Source organism: Meleagris gallopavo, chromosome 15 (assembly GCF_905368555.1).
Source record: "Meleagris gallopavo chromosome 15, MGAL_WU_HG_1.1, whole genome shotgun sequence".
NCBI classification, from domain to species: domain Eukaryota; kingdom Metazoa; phylum Chordata; class Aves; order Galliformes; family Phasianidae; genus Meleagris; species Meleagris gallopavo.
In genome coordinates, this window is record NC_139418.1 from 11373945 (window position 1) to 11399783 (window position 25839).

At 44.0% G+C, this 25839-nt stretch overlaps 1 long non-coding RNA gene across 1 annotated transcript; it reads left to right on the plus strand.

The window, feature by feature from the left end:
* Positions 1-22771: 22771 nt before the first annotated feature.
* LOC146543341 (uncharacterized) lies at positions 22772-24526 on the plus strand. The gene is made up of 2 exons (XR_014886647.1): positions 22772-22985; positions 24157-24526. It is a non-coding gene; the product is annotated as an uncharacterized LOC146543341 (long non-coding RNA).
* The last annotated feature ends 1313 nt before the right edge of the window (positions 24527-25839 follow it).

A 25839-nucleotide genomic window follows, 5' to 3' on the forward strand; every position in this document is an offset into this window, starting at 1 on the left:
CCAAAGCACTGCTGGCTGTTCTAAATAGACCCCAATGTCTACAGATTAGCACAAAGCAACTGTGACAACTTCGGGTCTCTCTCCCTATCTCTTTTTAAATGCTCTTTTTGGAGGTGTTTCTCCTTTGTATAGGCTTAAACAGAGACCTGACGTGTTTTGGAATGCTATGTCCTGGGCCAACCAGAAATCATGAATCAAATGGGAGTATCCCCTGTCTTTTCTATTCTGCATTGCATAGAAGACAAGGATGCTTGGATTTAAAAGACAGACTCACTCGTACCCAATATCTAGGTTTCTATATGCCCTCTCCTACCTAGGAGATGGACATCATGCTTTCAGGACACAACAGGTCAAATTAAGAGCACTTAAGATTGTATTTTTTCAACCAGTACTGCCACAACCTCTGCATAGCGGCCACCAAAGCTGCGTCTCATGTCAAAACACCTCTATCTACACACACCAAAGCAACTCTGGGTGGCAGGCAACGTTCAGCTTCACACGTCGCTCATTAAACAGAGCTAAATGAAGGAGAGAACTGTGGTAGGGTTCCAATTGCACCAAGATGTTACATGCAACATTCGTGTTAAACAAAATAAACAACCAAACAAGTAGTGTAGAAAATACCAGGATGCATGCAAGAGCCATCATCAAACGTGTAAAGCAATTAAAATGACAAGAAAGAACAGCTGGTCCCTATCTGCACAAAGGGTGAGAAGAGAAAGACTAGTTTAACTTACAATCATGGAGATAAAAATATATTTTAAAAAAGGAAAAGGAACAGCGGTGTATTTGATGTGGCATTAAGTACGCACCTAGTAAGAGCTCTGTTAACATAACTCAGCATTCAGCAAGGAGAGAGGAGTTATTTTTTTGAAGTAAACAAGTTACCATAAACACTGAACATTCAGCCTGAGTTTAATAATAATTATTATTATTATTCTACCATTCATTTTAAACAAACTGCAGGTGCTGGGTTTTCCTTACCGTTTCAGCTGAAGAGTACAAAATATACTTCTATTTAGGAAAAAAGGTGTGAAGATGAAATAGAGCACCTCCTGCACTTTCCTCACCAAGTTCTCCAGGTGGGAAACCCAATTAAAACACTCCAATCACTGGCATTTGTGCATGCTTAAAGGCAAAGATGGAGCATGGAGATGCTGATGCTTAGCTTACAAGCAACAAGGAAGAGAGGGCTTTCTGAATGAAAGAAGGCATAGGAGACACTGCACCAGATGCTTATCCAAACCTATTGCTGTTTGGCTTCAATCTTAGATGAAAACCATTTAAAAAGTCCTCACTTAAGACAGACATAAGCATAATCATGAGGTCGATTTGTTCAAACAGATTTCAAGGCAGTAATAATGTTGTCCTGAAAGGATATGTAATACACGGGGTTAATAAAATGCAAGGAATTCAATGTTTGTCTGAGTTGCTGGATTGCTTTCTGGACTTTTAATGACCATATTGTCAAGCACAGCTTCTTCCAAAACTGACTGCAGAACAGCAACATCACTTCCATTTGCAGCGGTATGTAGGTAACAGATGATACCACAATACTTCAGCTAAGATCTTTTACTTTTCTTATTTAATAAGAGAAAGGGTGTTTGCATTCTTCATATTTCCTAAGCATTCTCCTATGGAGCCTTCCTCCATAGCCAGTTCCTCATAGCACCACCTACCCTAGAAGAAAAGACCTTTTCGTATGTTTTGTTGCCACTGTAAAGCACAGCAAAGCATGAGAAGTGAAATGCTCCATCGGTGACTGTTAGAGTCCTGCAATATAGACCTGAACAGAGGTTTTAACACTGAAATAAATGAATCGCAAACTGCACACGGAATTACTCAAGGGGAGGTGAGAAACGCAGAAGAACCCACAAGAACAAAGCAAATCAGAAAACAAACTACCTTCCTCTTCCCAAACCACATTTATTTATTTATTTATAACACTTCTTGCCCTTTGGGGAATGAAAGAGAGGATGAAGAAGCTTTCAAGCAAACCTCAGAATGAAAAACAATTTTCCTTAAGTTCATGTTCTGACATTATCTCATGCCTGGAATATACATCTTCTCCATATTTACCTAACCCGTGGCTCAACTATTAGCCAAACTACGCAAACTATTCTAGTTGGAGTGGTATATATCACTTAATGCAGAAATATCTCAAAAGACAAAAAGCTCACAAAACTTGTAGTTCTACTGAGAGACACTAAAAGTGATTTGTATGAGACGGATCCAGATTACAACTAGAAATCACACATGCTGTTGACTTTTTAGTTAAAGAACATTTGAGGCATACGCATTCTTAGTCTCAATTAGCTAAGAGTAAAGATAGCTCTTAAATTATTATATCTTTTTTTTAATTAAGACTTTAATTAAGCAACAATCCCTGACAAATTGCTGTATGTAAAGGAATGACCAATTTGCTAGATAGTTTGATGCTGACAGTGTTTAGAACCATAACTTCCCAATGTTTTCTAAGCCTTTTCTTAAGCTACTTCGAGAAGCCCTCATCAGCCATGCAAAACTTTGAGATGGGTCTGAGTTATTTTTAGTGAATTCCCACATTTGTCAGCGTTAACTCTCAGCAAGCCCATTCCTCGCAACAAACCAGAAATTCCTTAACTCAGCAACTTACACACAGCCAGGTGGTACCTCTAAATGTTGGATGACGTAGGACAGGGCCAACCATGTTCCTATCTTCAGCCCAAGCAGGAACAGCACAGCCACTGCACCAACAAATCCCAGTAATACTAGAATGCATTCATGAATACAGAAGAGCCCACACACTTGCTGGAAACAGCTGAAAATAACTGTTTGAATTGCTGAACAGCAGTTTCAATTAATAGGTCTATTTTCCCCACCTGTAGGCAGAAGATTTGTTTGTGTTAATCGAGCTGGACTTACAAATCCCCGCTCAGGTTGGAATACTGACATTCTTGCTGCTGTGCTTTCAGCCAAAGCTAAAGGAGAGCAATTCACAGCATTATAACTTCTGCCCATTTTGCTCAATCTCAGGAGGTTTGAATGTGAATTTTAAAAATTATACCTTAAGAAAAAAATACATTGTTTTGCTTTTGGGGAGTTTTTAAATAACAGGCATACCCTTCCCAATAGCCCAATTATGAACAAATCCAAATAAGAAAACAAGTCTTAATACCAGAGCATACAGAAAACACAAATACAGCTTATAGGTCAGATACTAGAGGAGATATTCTCTTCAATTCCATTCTCTTCAATTCCAAAGAGAAGCCATTTCTGTGCTTACTCCTACCTCTAACTAACGCAAACCATTACATTGACATCATTACATCCAAAAGGTTGACCATGCAGTAAGAAATACCACCAAATCCTACAGGGGTGGAAAATCATAAAAAATGAATTGCTAAAAGATTCAGGTCACAGCCAAACAAATCAGTGTAGGTAAACCTCAGTCTCAGCTGAGATCCAGTTCACTCTGAAGGTCACTACAGCATGAGTATCTCATTCCATAGTGCAGACTGTAGACTCTAATCTATGTATGATCAGTAGAGGCAGAATGCCAATGCCCAGTTCATTCTCACCAAGAAAAGACAGAGATAAAACATGCCTATGGGAAAACTGAGGGCCCTTTTCACTCAAAGTATAAGCAAAGAAATGCTGAGATTGAGGTGAGAGCGCTGGTATCACTATCATCAGATGGGGACAAAATTCCCTGAGGTTCTAAACAGCCAGCTGCGAGCTCAGGTCCTGGCAGACCTTTAGCAATGCAGAAGCCGGGACACAGCAGATACAGCAGATGTTGAGGTCCATCTGAAGGACCAACCAGGCTCTGCATACAGGAGGCACAGTGCAATGGGTGCAAGAGGCACTGCCTTCCCACTGAGATGGGGACCAACACAATGTTCACAGCTTGTCATAAAAACTGTCTTGAGTATTTGGGACTTCATTTTCAAAAATTTATTTTACACAAAACATTTCAAAATTATCTGAAGCAAGCGTTTAAGCTGTGCTGGTTTGATTTAGTGAGTCAATGATACCAGGATTTCAGGTGAATGCAGCAAGAGCTGGAAGTCTCATCCTCCTTGGAAGAGCACGATGGAAGAACAGATGGGAACAGGGCACTGGTGGGATAGCAGCACCACTTCTGCCAGTACCTGTATTTCACAGAAAAGGGAATTTCCATTCCAAATGAAGCCTTTCCATTTTGAACTGACATTTCAAACCAAGCAAGAAAAAAAAAAAAAGGTCAGCATTTCTATCTAGCAGAACTATTTAAATGTTGATTCAGAAGTATTGATATCTCCCTAACAATATCAAAACAATCTAAACCATAAATATGGTACTGAATAATAAATCCAAAAGTAAAAAAGACGTCAAGCACAAAAGCAAAACAAGAATGTCAAAACATTTTCCTATCAAAACACAGGCTGAGTATGACATGCCCACAAATGGTTTACAACCAATGAAGCTGCACTTCCAGAGGCTCCCTCTTGTTCCTACATTTTCTCTGTTGCTCTGCTATGTGTCCATGGGTTGGCATCAGGCTGTTTGCAATGCAGTGTCTGCTCAGCGTTTAAAACCCAGCTGTCCTGGAAGAAATCTAGAATGATTTAAACCTCTTCTTCCAGTTCTGCTGTATCCTTATATAACATATTATTACAACTAAGGGTTATAAAGTATTCATTTTAACCTAAAGTGAGACCACTGGACAGGAAGGAAACAAATCATCATTCCCTTCCCCACGCTATGGGTACGACCTTCTTTCTCACATGACTGAAATCCCGTAGTCTAAGAAGCAAACACAATTTCTCTCTGCAGCTAATGCAACTGGAAAGTAATGGGCAGGCTTTGGGGTGCTGCACCCTGTCTGACAAAAAGCAAGGACACTTAAGCTGAATATATTTAAGCATGAAGGCTCTTAATGAAGAGTGATTGTGTCAGTCAAAAAAGAAAGCAGTACGAGACCCAGCAGAGTCAGATTAGTGCAAATGAAAGGAAGGGAGAATACATGGGATCATCAAGAAAGACTACGAAAGGCAATGTCGTAATACATGGGCAACAGCTCCTGAGCAGGAAAAGCCACTGAAACCAGTGATGTTAAAGGAGTTTCTGCCTTTCAGCTACTACCAATGACAACTTCAGCATGATTTGTGAAGACAATTTCTTTGCAAACAAAGAAGTTTCTAAAAAAGCTCAGCCTTTGCTTTAAGATGTGCCAAGATTAGCTAATGGAGATGCTCAAATGCACTCAAAGTGCAGGAGAAACGGAACGGCTACGCACTGCTGAGCACCACAGAAGACAACACTTCAGACATTTTCCTGTAAAGCAATATTTTTCTTTCCCAAGAAAACCTTCCAATTGGTCTTATTAAGGATGTGAAATATGGTAAGGACTTTTTCCCTGTGCAAATACAACCCGCCTGAAGCTGAGGAAGAAACCAATCACAAGCTTGACTGCACATGTTTCAATACAGATGCTCTCTCACTACATTTATGTTATTATATCTTTACACAGACATCGCTGCTGTCTGATTTCTCACCTTCTCTCCCCACCTCCAGTGGTTAATGAATCAGTCAGACGATGAGATTTTCTGGAAAAGTTAAGTAAGAAATCCTCTGGGTGGAGGAAGTAAGTTGTTACAATAACAAGCAATTTACTATCTGAATGCTACGCATACTGTATCACCTTATTTGTATTTCACAGTTAATCTCCCAGCTCACAAAAGTTTTATCGGATTGGAGGCATGTGCTGTATTCCCCTTTATAAAATTTTACAGTCCCATGCTATTCTCAGGGCTTGCTTTATAGGCACAATTTGCTGCTTTAATCTCACCCAATTGTCACGTTCTAAATCACGGTGTATAAAAATGTCTTAAAAGGAGAGATGCGCTGAAGGGTAGTACTTAATTACACTTACTGCCTGATTTAAATGTTATCTGTGCTTTGCCAAGTGCCAGGCACAGAGTAACCCAGCAGTGCAAATCTGCATAAACTGATACAAGTCATTATTGGGCTTTTAATAGCAACCCTGTACTCCTGTGCAGCATTCTGATGAAGGTGCATGCCCCCTCCTCCTCCCCTATTAGCTTGTGAGAAAATTAAGCACGGAGGCTGGGGAAGCTGCTAATTGGTAGGGCTTTTCCAGCCACTCTTTTCTTCCCTACTTGTTTATTTTGATCTCCTTGAAGAAGTCTTTACCAAGACAATCTCATTGGTCATCTCTATGAGCCTAATGCTTCCTAACAAAACTGAAAACAAGCGCGTGCCAAATCCTTCCCCCTCCCTATCCCCAATATTCCTTTTGACACACCAAAGGATTCAATTGCCTCCACACCAACTGCACAAAGCATGCAGCTAAAGCCTCTGGCTCAGAGAAGCGGAAACACAGCTTAGAGCACAGCATATCCAAAAGCTTTCTGCTTCATGCTCCAGTCTCTGTTCCATTCCATCATATGCCACAAGTCAGGACAGTCTTTGCTAAGGTTCATCATATTTAACGAGCCAGTGGAGGTAGGACAGTTCTCCAACTCCCAGTAATCCATCCGGAATCTTTATTTCTAGTCCATAGATTCCACTCACTCTTTTGTTGTTGTTGTTGTTGATGTTGCTCCTTTGGATGTGCTGTTTACTCAGGTTCAGGCTCAAGAAAGGCTGGGATGAATTCACACCAAGCACCCAGCAAGCATATTGAGAGAACATCAGTGAATCAATCTCAGATACTCAGCAGCTTTCTATTAAAACTAGATTTCTAACTTCGTACACAGTCCCAATTAAGCAGTACTATTGCTTACCCATTTCTATAGCATGGCTCCATTCACGAGATTATGATTTTTATTCCATGCAAGATGAAAACTACAATCTTGTCCCTTATGGCTATACAAAATTTACTAGTTTACTAGTTACTAGTCACAACTGTACTCACGCTGCCCTTAATTCCACCTCTGTAAGGTTGAGCAACTGTTTTAAGCAATCTTCTGGCAAAAACCTTGTGGGCTATAGGAGGGACACCCACCTCAAAAGCATTAGTCATCTTCTCACCTGATTTTAAGCCTCTTCTGAAATCTAGAGGTGTGACACACTAATCAACTCCAGTTTGGCAGGAAGCTGAAGGTGTTATAACATCTCGCAGGGCAGGAGAATCCCTCTCACAACCCAGCCTGAGCAGAGGGATGAGGTGACTCAACAGACAGTGCTTTTACAGCTCAAAAATCAGTGTATCCCAAGCAAGACTCTGGTAGGATGACTTCTAACAGCTCCCAAAGCCCAGCCTGTGGGACTCTGGCAATTCCTTTGGGGATTACAGAAGGAAGGGCACAAGGCAGCAAAAAAGCTACAGCACTGGGAAAATGCTGTTCCCAAGAACCTCATTCACTCATTTTCTCCCATAAAGGAGAGCAGTATTTTCCAGACTACTGGACTCTGAAGCCATGTGAAAAAGTTCAGAGCTGTCCCAGGGGATCCTATCACACCTTAGCAGTGATTTTAATTAAAATTTTGATGACAAAAGTGCACAGTCTTCTGCAAGTAATTTAGAGAGTTAAAGATGACACCTAACGCCATAATGTCTGAGAGCCACTGAGTTATAAAACTGTAGGTTTGAAAGTAATGAGCTGCTGGCTTCAGTTTGTTCTATGACTGTGAAATATTTCCCTACGTAAGGGCTCGTCACAGTGGCCACAGACTCAATGTCTGCAGAGAGCAATCAGCCACTCCGCTTCCAGCAGCAGCCTCTCCTTCAGAGGGAGAAGCACAATGCAGGAGCGCTGCAGCAAAGCCTCCTCCTTTGCACAGTGGCCATATCACTGTCCTAGGGAGGTTGGTCCTTTACCGGGTCTCGCACATTTCCCTTTGCAACACACAAGCAAAGTTCACCAACTTTGGGGCTTCTTCTCAGTTCCAACGAATTCAGCTTTCCCTTCTTCCCCCTCAAAGAAAGAATATTACAGGATTAATTACTTCGCAAGGTCTCCATAAACTCTCCTGTCTTTGAAACACCTAGAAAAGCTCAAGCGAAATTTCAGGGATAAACACACAAACTCCCTTTTAATTAAGCACTGTGCCGCTCTGCAGGGGGTGACGGAGAGAGCAGATGCAGGGGGGATTGCCAATTAAGATACAACTTCTCTGATGGGAAGGGTACAGCCATACACAGGAGGAAGGAGAAAACTTGCCATCCAAGTCATTATTTTAATTGGCTGCTCAGAAAGATTATGCATTCCCCACATCTGATGGTGCCAAAAGAGTATTACTGATCCAAAATACTAAAAAGCCATCAAAACATGTTCTAAGCTGCTTGTATCATGTTAGTACTGCCTGCACTGCTCACTCTTCCTCTTTGAGAAAGCTGTAATGGCGGGAGCTAATTCTCAGGGTTAATTAGACAGAGAAATAGAGAACTTGCAGACTTCCTGTTACTGGTAATTATTCAGCAAAGAATAGGCATTCTTAGCAAAAACTTCTTGAAAGGAACACACTGGCCTATTTCATTTTGAAAACATTAATAGCCATGTGCACAGATGATAAAAAAGCTGGGCAATTCCATGCATCTGGATGCCCTCAGAGTGAACCTGAGGATGAGCAGTCATGTTCTGCATAACTTCCACTGCTTTGACATCCAAATATTTTCTTTGCATTGACCTTTACTTTCTGTGATCCTGACGGCGATGTTCTCATTTCCTCAGCTTCATTTAACAGCTGCATATTAACACCAAACAAAAACAGAAGTGAAAGTTAATGGAAATGCAAATCAGTTTTTTTGCAGGGTTTGTTCTACGTACGCCTTCATGGGAGGAAAGAAAGCCATTAAACTGAGAAATGGTTTGTTTGATTTGCAGCCTACTTGGGAATCTTGATTTTGCCTCCTTGTGTGCTATGTTGTGACCACGTAGGTCAGAGCACTGTGCAGGGGTGAATTCAGGCATGGAAACCCAGAGCAACTGCTTTATCCAAACCTTCTTCCCCTGAAGATGATAGCTCTGCTACCCATTCCTATCAAAACACTGAAGCAGATGGGATTTCACTGCCTCTGCTCAAAATAAATAAACTCAACAGAAAATGACCACTTGTCTTTGTGTACTGAAGCAGAGCGCAGTTCTTATCCAGAACAGGATAACCAGAAATGTATTTCTACCCTGAGAAGAAACCTCAGACTGCAGAGGTAAGCTGGTGCAGAGAAGCAACCTCTTTCAGGTTCTCTCCATCCGGCAAGACAAATCCAGCAGTATAATTAAATTTCACAACTGTATACAGAAAGAAGTAATTCCAGCCTTCGTAGTCAGACAGAATAGCCTGTAAAGGTGAACCATGTTGTCTCATACACTGGAGCTGTGAATTTTCCAATGTAAAATTCACAATTTGACAATGGAAAGTGGAGAAGTCACCAATTTGCTGGTTGGAAGATCCATCAACAAACATACTGAGAGCCAGCAAAGCCTTCCAGGGGCACAGCCCTCATAACAACCATTGCATCCCTTAATCCTCCTGTCAAACTAAACCCTATTACCCGCTCTAAAGTGCTCTTTGAAGCATGTTGCTTTGCTAGATATAGCCCTCCTCCTCATTTCAAGTCCAAATTGATTCAAAGCCAAAGTACATCTTTTTATTCTTGCTCCAGTACTTTGCATTAACTAATTTACTCCTTCTCCTCCTTTGTACTCCCCGCCAATATGTTTTTAATTAGTGACAAGGATTCTTCTCAGCTTTCCTCTTTCTTCATGCATCTCCTGTGAGAGCTCCATCAGCCTTCCTGTAGCCCTGGCCCATCCATCTCGAGAAACAGTCACTGTAATACCTGTATTATTCTGACAGACTCACCACCAGTGATACTTCCAGCCATCATTAGAAAAGCTTCATTACAGAGTTGATGGACCAGCTGATACATGTATTACTCCTCTGTTGCTTTTAACTGCGGAGCTCCCAGCTTGCAGGACAAATCCCTGCAAAGCCCTCCATACATGAGCTGACATTCTGCCTTGTGTTACCAATGAGAGGCCATTTTTTCAATGCACAAGCAGCATCTGGCAGCAAAATTAGCTGCAATTCCACAAACCTCTGTCACTACAGATCAAAGAAACTTTAGAAAAATCTATCTATCTATTTCTTTGTCTTCTCATTGGAAAACCTTCCAGTCCAATCTTTAGGACAGAAAAGAAGCATAAATGACTATTAACAACATCATCCCTTCCCATGCTTGTTTTGGAGGCAAGCACTTTGTTTTTTCCCGGCTGTTGCAGTCACTGACCCCACTGCACTCAGCACCTCTTCTGGAAGGCCCCCCCATCCACTACAAACTGCACCGAACATCCAGAATCAATCAGCAAGAAGAGGTGGAGAATCAACGCAAGCAGCTAATTTCTTTAAATCCAGATACCCACACACACAGGAGAGAATCAGGCTCCAGTTCAGAGCTCTGGTTCACCCTGCAGAGGCTCCAGTGACCATGCTGCCTCGAGGTTCCCCAATCATATGCCTGTACCTGAATGTGACTACAGCCCTTGACCATATAGTTTCCTATTTAACGCTATGAGGATGTGGATACCTAATGTGGCTTTTAATTTCTTCAGCTACTGTGTGATGGCACTGATGCAGGAATCAAAAATACAACCTAAGAACTATTATTTTTCCTTAAGAAATTTGGACTGTAGTGCCAAGTCTCAAGAGTTTTGTTTCGTTTTAATGAGATTCTGTGCTAAAATACAAGACACTTTGAACATCCACAAGCTTCCAGTATTTTCAACTATCTGTAGCATACTGTTTTTCATTTACTTGATCTTTCAGCTTCTAAAATTTAAGTAGAGACACGTTTTTCCCGTAAACACAGACAAAGCAAACTTCATGAGAATAGGTTATGTTTAAAACAACTTCTGGGTTCTTTGTCATCAATGCTGAGTGCAGTGCTGTTGTGTTTCTGTCCTCAGCAAGCACATTTATCCTTTGAAATAATGCTTTTATTACTGTAAAATTAAAGTACAACACCAAATCCTCACCTTCCCCATTAAAAAAGTCTCTTAAAACAAAACAGGAGGAAAAAAAGAAGAGTGGCTAAACCCACACATAACTCTCACTGGACTTTATCTGGCACAGAATACTGTCAGAAAGCAGAAAATACAGGCTAGTCTCACATTATCTGCAATAAGATAGACAGTCTTTCATTTTAACAAGGTACCACTGCCAATATCAGCCCTGCTGTGTAAAAAGCTGATGCAATGATTTTGTTATTTACACAAGAGCAATGAAACCCAGCAAGATTGGATGCGACTGAAGGCACCTTGCAGCAACTGGCACACACGGGTACTCGTGCAACACCCCCGTGAAGCTGGAAGAGAAGCTTCCAACCCACACCAAGGCATTCACCAGTGTCCTGCCCCAGCCCTGCCAACAGCTGGGCAGCACAGCATGCGTTGAGTCAAGTAACCCTTCAAGCCCTAAATGGGATCACAAACGGGACAGCAGGTCAGCTGTCTTTCCTCCTCCTGAAAAAGAGGTGAATTATTTGCTGTCTTTTCTCGGGAGCATCACTCTAACTGATCTCATTCAACAATATATCACTCTTCAGGCCTTATTTCCATCTGCATGTAGTACTTCCACCCCTCAGTATGAAGGGCTAATTAATCTAATGGTCATCTGTACGGGAGATCATGAAGTATAGCGTAAGGACAAGCAATTAGCACTGGAATTAAACAGAACAGACAAGTATTGGCTGGCCAAAGGCACAAAGAGCATGCTGACAATTGCAGGTTCATCTCCATCTTGACCTCATTTGAGCTTGTCAACCACAATGGGTACTTGTTAATTTTTTTCCCCATCTAGCTGTCTCCGAAAATTCATTTAAATCAAACCTGTGGTTCTCTCTAATATTGTTTTGCCAACACAAGGAGGCTTAGGCAACTTCTTAAGGGATGCACATAGAAGAGAGGCATCCATGGTTGGAAAGACGGTCCATGGAGTGTCCAAACATTTGCAGAAAATTTTGTCATGGCTTTCAGGTTTTGGAAGGCACAATGAGCAAATCCACCAGGCTGTTGACCTGCATCAACAGGAGGGAGATCTGGACTGAACCATCTCTTATAGTACTGCAGGGACAGCATGAAGACAGCGGTGTGGGCAGTTTGTGTCTGGAAACTCCAGCCCTGTCACCCAGAGCAGCATCCAAGATCATGTGGAATTACTCTCACGCTCAGGGCTTTGCCTTCTTGGCACCAATTAACTGAAACTGCAGAAATATCTATTTCGGCAACCACCACAGCAAGACGTTCATGACTTTGAGATCACAGCTGCTCTGAGAAAGACAAAAGCTGCTTCCTTCCAATAAGTGCAATTCAGACAGAGCAGATCCGGAAATAAATAAAGAAAGGAGAACAATCAAATTAAGTTGAATTACCATTTAATTTCATGTGAAAGTTGTCCACTGATTGACTGTTTCATTTTTAGCTTCAAACTACTGTGATTTTACGAGCATCTTACAAATCTGCTTACTCAAGAACAGGTAACCTACATCTCATCATGAAGATGACAGCATGGGCTTTCCCAACAAATGTTCCTCCTCATGATCTTCATACAGGGTCACTGTTGTGAAGCAAAGAGAAAAGATCTTGATCGGTCACATAGCAGAGGCCAAGCTGATATGCACCCAGTGAGACTCTGAACAAGACTCTTCCCACCCTTGGATGAGTAAGGTGACAATTTTAATGAGTGAATGCTTCCTGCTGCTGCAGCACAGAGGTTTAATAGCTCTGTTAACCTCAGCACATAACGTCACATGAAACACGTACTCACATAAGGAACTGTGACTTCAGCAGAGACCAACAGTGCAAAAAAAGTAAAATAAATAAATGGAAAAGATTTGGGAATCTCAACAGGTCCCTTCTGAGGTGGGTATTTATGAGGACCAAGCTTCCTCCCACTGCTTTTCATTACAGACTTCATATATATATTTCAGATTCTCCCACTGAGAACATAGATAAGCTTCTAACATAAAATTCTCCATAAAACAGAGTTACAATACAAGAGCAGTGACAAATGCTGGCATCAGAAGCCTGCAGTACTGCTGTTTTGTTAGAGCTTTGTAGAGAAATGAACAAAGATGTAGAGAGTAAAGTCTAAGTCTCTTCTCCCAAATTGAAGGTTCCAGAAACAAAACTTACAAAACCTGAAGCACTCATTAAAGTCACTGAGTGAGGAATGTAGATAGATTATGTCTTACTACTTCTATACAGGAATGACTTAAAACTGATACAAGTTCCGTCAATGTAAATTCAAGTGTTTGAGTTTTTTCCCCTCATAATGAATGCATTAAAACTTATTGCCATTGATGAAAAACAGTTTTATCTCGCACGCTGCAGGGCTGGAAATTGCCATGGCAGTGCCATGCAGTGTAATACTTAACTACATGTCAGTGCATCGTTCCTATGAGTTCTGATTCTTGGACTCCTCAACTCCAAACAACTCTGGGACCAGAGCAAAAAAGAAGAAAGCACACTGCTCACAAAAACTTACATATAGCATTTCACACTTCTTTCATTGGCTGTTACAGCTGAATATTACATTACAAAGCCAAATCTTCAGAACTGCAGATCACTGACTTGTGGTCCACACACAGCCATTCTATTACATGTCCTTGAAGGGAATAAGGAGCATATGAATAAGATGATAAGGTGTGCACGGGTATCTGTGTTGCTGGCTTTCTCTGAATCCTTCAGCAAGCAGCATCGAAAAGTCACAAACTCAAATATAAAAAAAAAAAAACCCACAACACGTATGTAGAGGCAAACCACAGAATAAGAACCTAGGGAATGACGGGATAGAAAGAAAGGACATCTTAAGAGTCAACAACTAGCAAAAAGGAAAAAAAAGGAAAGGAAAAAAATAATAAAAATCACTTGTCATGATGATGAGAGGTATTCACGAATATCAGCATCTTTGCCAAAATATCCATTAAAAGCCTGAGAAGGAGAAGGGAGGCAATGAAGGGCCCGACTGTGCTGACAAAAGAGAACGAGGCAGAACTGTAACTGATGCAAAAGGTGCACAAGAGTCTCAAGGCACTGCGATTGGAGAGCGAAATGACAGAATAAATTAGATGTTAATAAATGCAAAATATTGCACTGAAAAAATGGGTATGACTGTCCACATAGACTGACAGGCTGTGAATTAGCTGCTTTAGCTCAAAAGAGAGATGTAGTCACTGCAGACAGTTCTCTGGAAACATCAATTCAGCAGTAACGGAAAAAAGAAAACTTCAGAATTCTTCAGGAAAGACAGAGACTGGAATGCACATCGTTATGGAACAGAATGGACTTGTGATCTGTCTTTAAAACGCCCACAGAATCATAGAATCCCACCTGTAAAAGAAAACATACAAAGACATGCAATTTTCTTATAAAGTATTACAATGTGTTTAATTGATAAATTGGAATACTTGGGCTAAGGTGTGTAAGAATCTCCACCCTGGAACCACAGGTATTGGTTAACCTGTCAACCATTTGGCTCACAACAAGCCATAAAATTTTACCTTTGGCCTTACTAGAAAAAGGAAAATATACAAAGCTTCAAGTAATGGAGCGGATAAAATTTAAGATGCTTCATAAATTAAAGGAAAAAACACTCTGAAGTCTTCTTACACCACCTCCTATCCCAAAAGGACAGGTGCATTACACACGTTCAGCTGTACACTGTATTCTCCATTTCTACATGAAATGCTCCACCTTCTACTTTTCTTCCTCTGCAGGCTGCTAGAAAGGAAGGACAGCTTTTATACGTGAAGATTATATACAAAGAAGTCCTAAGCATAGCACTAAGCAGACATGTATGTGAAATACCACGTATTATACATGGGCTGGGTTAGAACACCAAGTCCAGCGGACGACTGGAGCTGCTGTAACACCAGAGGAGCAGGACCATGCTGGGTGAGAAGCCAAATTCAGGAAGATCAGAAGCTACAAGCAGGGATTCAAGTAGATCAGAAGCTTCCCGTAAATGGAAGAAAAAAAGCAAGTACCAAAAAAATGTGTTTCTGCCCCTGCAAGGACACTCTTGCATAGCAAGAGAAGCAGATGGAGAACAATACATTTTGTATCATTGATTATAAAATATCCTATTCCCACCTTAAAGCCAAAGCCTGTATCCCCAAGTGGAGCAACGGCTGAGGACAGAGCCGCTCACCTGAGGCAGCTGCTCTTACAGCACAGCTTTTCACACTGTGTTCATGAGTAATTACCAACTGCTGAAGGTATGAGGTTTGTGGAAAACATCTGCATATTCCAGCTGATGAATCTCTCTGATTACTCTTAATGCATTCTCTTAATGCATATAGTAGAATGACTTAACATTCCGACTTCCTGCATCTCCTGATGCTAAGAATGCTCCTCCTACATACAAACTGTGACTCCATTGAGCCATGCAGGACACACAGTTGCTGTTTACAAAGCTTCTATGCTGCATCATTTTTCCAAAAGATTTGACTGAACAAATGCATTTCTGCAGCAGCCAATTAAAACAGACAGGCTCTAGAAACAGAGGTTTCTAGAGCCACCCTGAGCACGGTCTGCATCTCATCTTTAAATCAGTTTCATTCAAGTCAGACAGCTTTGCTGTTCAAGCCAAAACAGAGACTACTAGTAATATCCTATAAATATATTTGAAATCCTCCGTCTCCGTTAATTTTCTTACAGGCAATTAGCATGCAGGTGCTTTTCGCCTAAACCAGTAAAATATGCTCTAAATATGATATTAAAGCATGCGGCAGCGTTACATATGAGCCTGCACAGGGCCCATGCCACAGTGCTGAGCAAAAGATCCAAACTTGGGCAGAGGAACAAGAGCTGCTCAGCAGCCAAAGAGCTCAGCTGCTGGAGTCAGGCACAAAGGAGAACAGAAAAAGGAGAATATACAACAGATTTGCTTTTCAGACAACTCAGCCAATACATCAAACCTTACATTCATGCCTTTCAGGAATCATTACCCGTTGGTAATTAATTACAGCGTGGCTGACTCCACTCCCAGTAATTTCACGAGCACCAGGGTCAGTAAGTTTGGCTCTGTCCCTATTTGCCCACTCAGCCCTACTACCTGCTTCCAAATACCTCCCTCAGGCCTAACATCTCCTTTCAAGTATCTATTTCCAGTAGAGCATAGAACAACCAAACTATTGTCAAAGCAAGGCTGTTTTGCCATCACATCCCCCCTCCCCAAAATGAGGGGTTTGGTACATGATGCAAAGCAAGCCTTTAGTTACACCAAGAACAATGGGTTGCCCAGTGCCTATTCTAAAACAGTAAAATAATCTCATATTATAATCAAATATTTTATACTGTTTTCTTTTTTAAACACAAAATGCTATGGCAAGCTCTGTACACAAAACTACAAAAATAATTCAGCCATGCAGGACCAACCAGTAAGCAGAAAACTAAGCTACGCACTATGATTCCTTGGTCTTACTGAAGCAATGAGAAAGCAGTCAAGTTAGACAAGGTATTCTTGCTCTAAAGGCCATTTTGTACTCGCGTTTTTGAGCAGTAACACACTAAAAGACTTGAAAGTTGGAATAACTGTAAACTGGATGATACAGAAGAGTTAAAATTCAGGGTTAAGGTTTTACTTGAGCGTGACAGCAAAAGCAGCAAATTGTGTCCTTGTTCAGAAGGAAAGCGTAAGGTAGAAAATCCATTTACATCCTGTCTATGTCCATAAAATAAGTCACAAGAGGAGCACAGCCGTGCATGCTGACACTCCAAAAAGAGTTCACGCTTCCTGCACTGGGGACTTTATAGTTAATAAGAAAAAAAGCAATGCACAGATTACGTTCTAATTCATGGAAGCCTTTCCTTCCCCACACCAGGGCTGTATGTTTTGCACACACGCACAGGCAGCTGTCAGGATGGATCAAGCTGCAGTCAGCAACACAGCTCTTTTGATCTTGAACTCACAACACAGGGTAAGAGAACAAAATCTGGGGGCTGTGGCAACACACACTTTGAGAGACTTCAGAAAGTTACTGGAGCAAGACAAACTGCACAAGATTCTTCTATGAGAAGTCAGGCTAGCAGCAGTCCAAGAGCTCAAACCAGCTCTTGTTTAATTAGCTCTTTGCCATGTACAGGAGAGTGTCCAGTGCTGCATTCTCATTTGCACTTTGCTGCGATCCATACAGCAGCAATTCTGCCCTGAGTGAAGCAGAGCTCATTACCCAGCAGAGATGAGCTCTCCTGCCAGCGAGCCGCTCCTCCTGCACACAGCATCAGCCTCACTGCCCACCCCAGCAGGGCACGGTGGTAACTGCAGGCAGTGCAGGTGTGCATGCAAAGTTGGACCTGACAGACCCAGGGCTGAAGCAAAGATACAGACTGCTGTATGACACCGTGACACAGTGAGTTTTATCCATCAGAATGGGAATGCAGACAACGGGATGTCCAGCTCCAGCACCTTCCAGAGACTCTTGCTTTGCTGGGCTGGGTGCAAGCTCTGCCATTGCAGGAGCTCCCTCCAGGATGCCCTAGAAGAGGGCTAAGACCCTGATCACGATCCTCTGCAGATTCTCAATTCACGCTTTAAAAAGACTCTTTCATTTATTAAGAAAACCTCCACTGCACCATTGCAGAGACAAGCTGTGCCCTCGGCTAAGCAGGGGAACTCTTCAGAGACCCAGGATAGTGGAGCAGCCTCGTGCAACCAGAGCAAGCAGCCTGATCTGCTGCAAACTTCAGCAACAGGGAACATCATTGGCAATATCAACATAAAGCATCAGATGCAGAGCAAGTTGCTGCAGGGTGGACGGTGGGCACGGACTGAGCCAGGACCTCAAAGCACCACTTTGCCCAATCCAACCACAGGAACTTCCAGATGCTTCTCTCCCCTTAACAGTGTTAAGCAGTGTTTTACAGCAGTTTTCTTATCATATTAAACTGACACCTCTGATTTAAAAAAAAAAAAAAGTCTAATTTCCCATATTTCCACAGAGTATGCTACGGGGGAGCAGATCTCTACTGAACAATGCTGTCTATGCACAGATTTTACTCTTTGATGCAGTACTGTTCTCACCCTCAAAGAAGAATACCCACCAAAAAAAAAAAAAAAATAATGCACAAAACACTTCCATGGCAATCTTCTGCTGATGCTCTCCCCACGAAGAGCAGCCCTGGTGTCCGGCTGGCAGCAGAGCAGGCAGAGCACCAAGAAGCACCCAGTGGGGCTGCACTGCTATACAGCACCAAGAGCTCAGAACCAGAGTTGAGCGATGTGGATTGCTTACTGCAAAAATTCCAACTAATCTGAGTGGAGATATTTGTTGGTTTTGGTTTTTTTTTTGTTTTTTTTTTTGTTTTTTGTTTTGTTTTTTTTTGTTTTTTTTTTTTGTTTTGTTTTGTTTTGTTGTTTTTTTTTTTGTTTTTTTAGGGGAGAGGGCAATCAGTTTGTGGTTTTGTTTGTTACCTTAAAGTATCTGGATGTATAGTAAAGCTTCAATCAATAAAGGCCAACTGCCACACTTCTTCCCGAATATTTAGGAAAGTTCCACTGGGACCCATGAGATACTTTTAGGAGTGCTGTATCCTGGACTTGGACATAATGTAGGTTTTTCATTGCTGTTGTTTTTTTAATTACAGCCACCTACCTTTTCGTCCATAAAGTCCATTAACCTACAGACTGATGCAGCTACTTTTGATCAAGAGGTGAAAGTCACAACTTAGCTGAGAGCTTTAAAAGCAAGAAAAAGAAAACAAACAAACAAACAAAAAAATCAGCATGGAGGGCAGTCTAGGGACTCCCCTCCCTGCCAGCAGTCAGAGCAGTGACTGCCTGCTGGCATCGAGGTGTCTCACGCAGAACGGTCTGCTCTCCCTCTGCTGAGCAATCCAAGCACTACAGAGAATAACGAAGAGTGGTCCATGAGTGGTGAGTGTCAGCACTGCAAATGAACCAACTTTAATTCTCAGGCTAACCACTGAACAAGGAAGAATGCCCACAAAGAACTGCTCAGGGCCACCATGCCTGCAGGGATGCACTGCAGCTCGACTCATGGCTGAGCACGGGGCTGTGAGCAGAGCACACCCCACTGAGCAACCACACAGTCGACACAAGCCTGCAGTGCAAGGACCTGCTCACAAGTTCCGCTGTGTCAGAACTGGTCCATCCACTGGTGGCCAACACCACCAGCTGTAAGTGCAGCAAAGCTCCAGCAGCACACAGAACCTCCCTGGATGTGGTCCCAGCTCTGCTTTTCTGCATTGGTGGTTGCCCTTCAAAGTCCAGACCATGGGGACTAAGCAGAGCATTAATTGGAAGTCTGCACCCAAAGGTGAACACTTCAGTGCTTTCGTTCCCTTAGGGGAGTTCACACAGCACAGCACTGGAGCCTGGCTGCTGGCCCTGCTGTGTGCACGCTGCAGGAAAGCAGGGCAGCCCCAAAGCCAAAAGCCTTCCCAAAATGCCACATCATCAGGAGGAGGGAGGATCAAAACAGTGCAGGTAGCGGCACAACACAGGGGATGAAAAGCCTGAGCTTAGAAATATTCTAGAAAGCAGCCCACCTTGCCCATGTACAATGCACTAGATTCAGTGAGCTCTCCGTGCATCACCAGCTTGTTGAAAACATCGCCAAATTCAAAAGCAAAAATACTTAAAACTTAATGTTCACTGATAAACAGAGCATGATGTTGAGATGTGAAAAGTTTTCACCTCCATGAGGAACAACCAAATAACCTCTTTTTCCAAGTGGAGGAGCAGACGGATGATGACCCCAGCACACTACCTCTATGAAAAGCAAGAGTCTCTGTTATTCAAAGGCTACAAAAAAAAGGTTTTTAAGCTGTACTCAAATTTAACAGAACAGCAGCTAAAAATGGCAGAAATCAACTTGAGGAGGTTGGAGTGGGTCATCTCAGAACCAGCATGGTACAAAGCACATCCAGGTGCACCAGGATTGAGAGAAGGTGTTCATAGGGAAAGGCACAGGGACACAAAGCAGTGCTTGTGCTGGCCCTGGTCGGCAGGCCAGGAAGAGTTCATCTCTGCAATATTTAGACCCAAACTAAGAAGAAGCACTGGCATTCACATAACATCCCCTTAGAACTTTGGGAGAGTGGGAGACTGCAGCAAGGGAGTGCAGGGAAGGCCTACAAATTGTCAAGGTTATTGAAAAGGAAATTGGGAGGCCATTTGCTGTGCTTACTTACCTGTTGTCCAAAAAAATTTAGCGGTATGTTTCCAAACTACTCTGACTGCATTCAGCAAAATTCCCTTGTTAAAATCAGTGAGAGACAAGCTGTGAGCTGCACGTAGCACCAGAAAGCTGCAGATGAAAGACAAAGTTCCTGTGCATTCTCTCCTTGCAGTTACCTCATAAATCCAAGTTTGTCATTAAGCAACACCTATCTTGCCAAAACCCCTGGGAAAGCACCAAGCAGCCGTTAATTTATTTCTGACATTCGCTTGGGAAATATTTCTGGGGCAATGAACTGCGTGCTGGCATGAGTTCAGCCTCCTTTGGGATGCCAGTGTCAGTGGCACGGAGGCAGGGAACCAGTGCAGGGCAGCCACATGGATTGCCAAAGACAAATGGGCTCCGATGGCGCGCAGAGCTTTTAGGCTGACACCTTCCTCCTCAAGCACCCCTAAGGGACCTAATATAAGCAGATAACAAAGCCTCAGGTTCTCACAGATGAAATAAAAGCTGGAGTAGACAAGAGAGAAGGTTGGTTTTTTTCCCACTGCGGTGTTAGAAGGCTGCCCTGGAGGTTTTAATCAATGCAAGTGAATCGTTTGTATTTTCCTCCAGTATTCCCAAAATAATGTCACTGAGATGCCAGCACTTTCGCAACATAGAGTGACCATTTCCCAGCAAGCTCGACTTGGTCTTTATCAAAAGAATTGAAGAAATGCATTACGACTTCAAAGAAAAATAGCAAGCAAGGAAACAGAAGCAGCAGGATAACATTAGGTGGGATAGCTGGCTCTCAGGACAACTTCAATTTTCTTTTCTTTTTAAACATGAAGTGAATGAAGAGCAGTATAACCAGAGCTGCTGGTGCAGAAACATACCTGCAGCTACCCTGGACCACAAGAACAGCAAATAATTCCAAAATGCACATGCCGTCAGACGCTACCTAAAGGATTTCCAGATCCAGAGTCTCCTCTCATGAAGGAAACACCTTCCTGACCATCTGCTTCATCACAGAGCCTACAAAGCTCTCTATGCATTCAAGCAGCTCCTAATACACCACCTAATAACCTATCACCCAGAGGATCTGTGCATGCACACTGCATCCACACGTCACATTAAATAAGGAGCAGCAGACCACATTATATAACACCTTTACATAATTACAAACACCTGAACAACTGGCCCCGCCTGCCTGCAGGTCTGTGTGCTGGCTCGCCCTCGGCCAAAGGAAAGGTGGGCAAGGAGCCTTCCAAAGCCATGCATCAACTCCCAGTCCTGCCTTCAGCAGTGACCTGGAGAATCCATTCCTCCAATCTCCTGCTTGTAGCGCTCGCTTTGAAACACAAAACAAAAGAACTGCCACTTCTTGAGTTCTAAAAGCTGCAAGCAACACCAACCTTTCTAAGTCACCTGCAAATAGGGGCAAATAAAGGACAACGCAGGCACACGAGTCACAATTCCTCAAACAAAACACTAAAAACCTCCAGGAGGCACCATAAGGAGCAAGCCGATGTCTTCACTGCACTCCAATTTCAGTGATTTCAAGGGGGAAAGACAGAGATAATTCCTCAGCAGCAACCAGCATATTGCAACAGCTGTACCTCTGTTAATCACAGAGCTCAGGAGCAAAGTTCACGCGCCGTATTACTGAGAGGCGAAGATCACTAAAGAGCTTTTACTCTCAGTCATCTCGTTGGGGTTGTTTCCAAATCTTGACTCTTATTTTTCATTTATCAGGATCATTTTGTCTCAAACTGGCATTCGGAATAGAATTCTTCCTCAAAAAGAAAAGTAGTCTGTAATGCTGGTCTGGATCCTCAGTTGATACACACTGCCACGAGAAGTCAATGGAATTAGGTTAATTTATACCAACTGAACACAACTAAGACTTCTCCACTTTGAAATGATGCTAGAAGTAGAACAACCGTGTTCATTTACAGCAGATGCACTCACAGGGCACAGGAGTTTATCCCCACACACAGGGAATGTCTCAGAGCACACGTATCCACTAACAAGAGAGCTCAGCAGCAAACCAATGTATGAACGTCACCACGACCCATTCCGCACAGCACACAATTGAGAGCTGTTCATTTCTCTTTTCAATGAGCCACTACGCGAGTGTTGATTTAATGGTTCATTTATCAACCCCTCTGAATATTAAGTAATTCATTTTGCCTTAATTTGGACGATTCAATTTCACCCATCCTTTCTCCCCTTGAAAAATGTGAACTGCTCTCTAGGGAGAAGCTGTTTTAAAAGTTGACTTCACAGGCAGTACTTGGGAATTCACAGGAAAATAGAAGGTTACATGGAATACTTGGATAAATATTTTTATTTGACTTTCTTTTTCCCTATTTTACGCTACACCTGAAATTCACACGTGCTAAAGCAAAGACACCCCAACGAGCATTCTTACTACTGCAAACCGAGATGCATCTTCCGCAGAAGCCCACCAGAAAATTAAGCAGATTGTCAATACAACCAACAGCCTTCCTCAGTGTCACAATTCTTGAGGAACCGAGTTCCTCTCTGAAAATCTCTCACTTCCACGAAACTTTGTTGTTGGAAAATATATATACATATATTAATAATAATAATAATACCGCGGGAAACACCCACGCACAGCAGCAGCATCTCCTGCTCAGAAGTTTGCATCTCGGAGCGCTCCGGCAGCCAGCGCACAACGGCACAGCCGCCCGGAGCTGAGGAGCGGCCGCCCGCAGACAGCGCACCTGTTGGGCAGCCCGGCCGCGTCCCGGGGCTTCCCGTGGCGGAGCTCCGTTTTCACCCCGGGCCGCTCCATCCCCGTCCGGGCTGTTAGCGCCGGGCTCGGCGGCTCCATCCTTGCACTGCCGTAAGTCTCCTCGGGAACCCCCTTGTACGCACACCGCAGAGCTCAGCCCCGGAGCCAGGCGGCATCTCCCGATGCGAAGAGCCGCTTTGATCCCCGGAAAGGGGAATCAAGAGCCGCCGCGCGGAGGGACGCGCGGGGCAGAGCTACCCCGGCTCGAGCTACCCCGACCCCGCGAAGGGCAGCCGGGGCCGGAGCCGAAACTCCGCCAAGTGCGAGGCTGCCTGGCCGCGGACAGGGCAGGGCGCAGCCCGACCGTCCCCCTCCGGGCGCTGCACTCACCTGGGCGCCGGGCGGACGAAGGGGCGGGGGTGGGGGGCCGGCTCGGCCCCTCAGGACATCACCGCCGCCGGGGCCGCCGCCGGGGGCGGGAGCGCGGGGGCCGGCGGCGGAGCGGCTCCTCCGGCAGCGGGGGCGCGGCGCTGCCTCACGCCGCGGCGCTCAGCCGCGCCGCCTCCGACACGCGGCCGCGGCGCCCCGGCCCCGGTTGGGGGGGGGCAGCGGCGTCGGAGGCGGGCCCGGTTCCCGCGGCCTCCCTTCCCTTCCCCTCCTTCCCCTCCTTCCCCTCCCTCCCCTCCCTCCCGCCTCGCCCCACCCGCTCCGCTCCGCCGCGCCCGCCCCCTCGGGAGCGCTCCTGATGTTTCTCCTCTCCTTTCTCCCTTTTATGCCTTCTTTTCTTTTCTCCCGTTTTAATCTCCTTTGCCCCACTTTTCTTCCACTCCCCCCGTTTTTCCCCTTTTCATCCTTCTCCCCATTTATCCCTTCCCCCTTTTTCTCATTCCCTCCTATTTTCCCACCCTCCTTTTCCCGTCTCCCTTTCCCCCTCATTTCTTCTCCTCCCTTCCTCCTTCCCCCTTTCCCCCCCTTTTTCCCCCCTCCTCCTTTCACTCAGCCCTCTCCCTTCCACAAGCTTTTAGCAGATCAGACCGCGGCCAGCCGCCAGCAGCCTCTCTCGGAGGAGACGGCCAGGGGCTGTGGTTAGCAGATGGCCCCGAGGGAGCAGACTGCACGCAGCGGTGTGCATCGCTCCACATCTTCCCCCTGCACCAGCCCCGACCCGGCGTGGCTGCCACCGGAGGGCACCTCCATGGGCATCCTCCCTTCCCCCCCGAACCCCCCTCCCCGCCCTTGAAGGTTTTAGATGAATCAATAAATCAGTGCGTTTTTTCCGAAGGATCCAGCAAAAATGAAGGAAGCGCGGTTCGTTGCTCACTTAAGCCCTCAGCCCAGCCCAGCGCTGGGTCTGCAGTTCCCAGAACATCCAACGTGCGAAGTGGGGGCATGGCATCCCTGAGGCAGCCTGCACTCCGCTCCCAGTGCTGCTACAAAAGCTTCGGTACCAACAGGCTTCACAATTCCCCTGTTCGAGTTTCATTCATTACAGATGGGATCAGCGGAAACACTGTTTTCACTTAAAATGTTGATTATTTTGCCACTGTATACAAATAGTTTGGTTTTATAAGACCAATGAATGCTTCTTCTCATGTTCTGGAGCTAAAGATCAAAGTTCATAATAAACTCAGTGGCTACTGATCGATATTTACTACTGTCTCGTACTGTCTAGGCTTCAACCTTTGTCTATTCCAATAAAGCACCAAGATTTGGTTGATAGAATCACAGAATGGCTTAGGGTGGAAGGGACCTTAAAGATCATTGAGCCCCAAACCCTGCCATGGACTGGTTGTCCCCCACCAGCTCAGACTGCCCAGGGTCCCATCCAGCCTGGCTCTGAGCACTTCCACAGATGGGTTCATCAGAGGTCTGTAAAATCAGTGCCAGCAGAATGACTTTAAGCAAGGCTAAAGTAAAAAATCAAAATCTAAGCTGAAGATGTTACCCTGCTTTAAGTCTCCTTCCCAGTCTCCAGATGGCAGCCAGATCACTGATAAGCCATGGAACACTTTGAGCAGCAGTAGATATGCACAAATCAGAAAGACTGCATCTGTCAATTTGAGTTGTTACATCTGGAACTTCCAGTTAAGCATTGGCAGCATCACTCTCAGGAAAACAGCCCCAGTTAAAATGAAATCAAATATAAAGCCCCCTCAGATTAATTCATAGAATCATAGAATATCCTAAGTTGGAAAAGGCCCATATGGATCATTGAGTGCAACTCCTGGCTCCGCACAGGACCACTCAAAAATCAGACCACAATGCATGGAAAGTGCACTAAGTCCTGCCATGTACACACACCTCTGTGCATGCACTCCTACTTTTAAGCTACACGGAGACATTGCTCAGCCTTGCAGTGTCAGAGGTATGCCTGTATGACTATTGCTGAAGAATTCTGATATGTTCATAAATATATATATATATTTTTAAAAGTACTGGATTCAGTTGGCCAGCAATGGCAGGGAATGCTAATTCCACTTAGTTACAGGAAAAAGCAATAAAAGCAAATATGTTTCCCTAAGGCCCAAGCACAGAGTGATGAAAAATCCAGGCCAGCGAACATATTTTGTTCAAACCAGTCTTCAATGTCATCACTTTTCCCACTGAAAAATAAAAGAGGAAGCGAACCTAAGGCAAACTGCCTAGACTCCCCAGATCTATTAATTGTACCCAGACATAGCCTCAAGCTGGGGAAGCAGGGACAACCTCCACCCCAAAACTGGGCAAGTCCTACCCGCAGCTCAGACGTGCCACAAACACAAATGCCATACCACCTTAGCCAAGAGTATTTAAAGTTATGAGGTCAGTGACAGCAGCAGCTGCTGCTCCTGACCTCAAGGGAATCACAGTTCTGCTTAACACAGATTCCTGTCCTCCCATCTCTCACCGGATTTCTGGGATCTGGGTTGTCCTCAGAGCTGTGGGAGTGGGTTCATGCTCCTGCCATGGCTGCATGCGGCTGTGT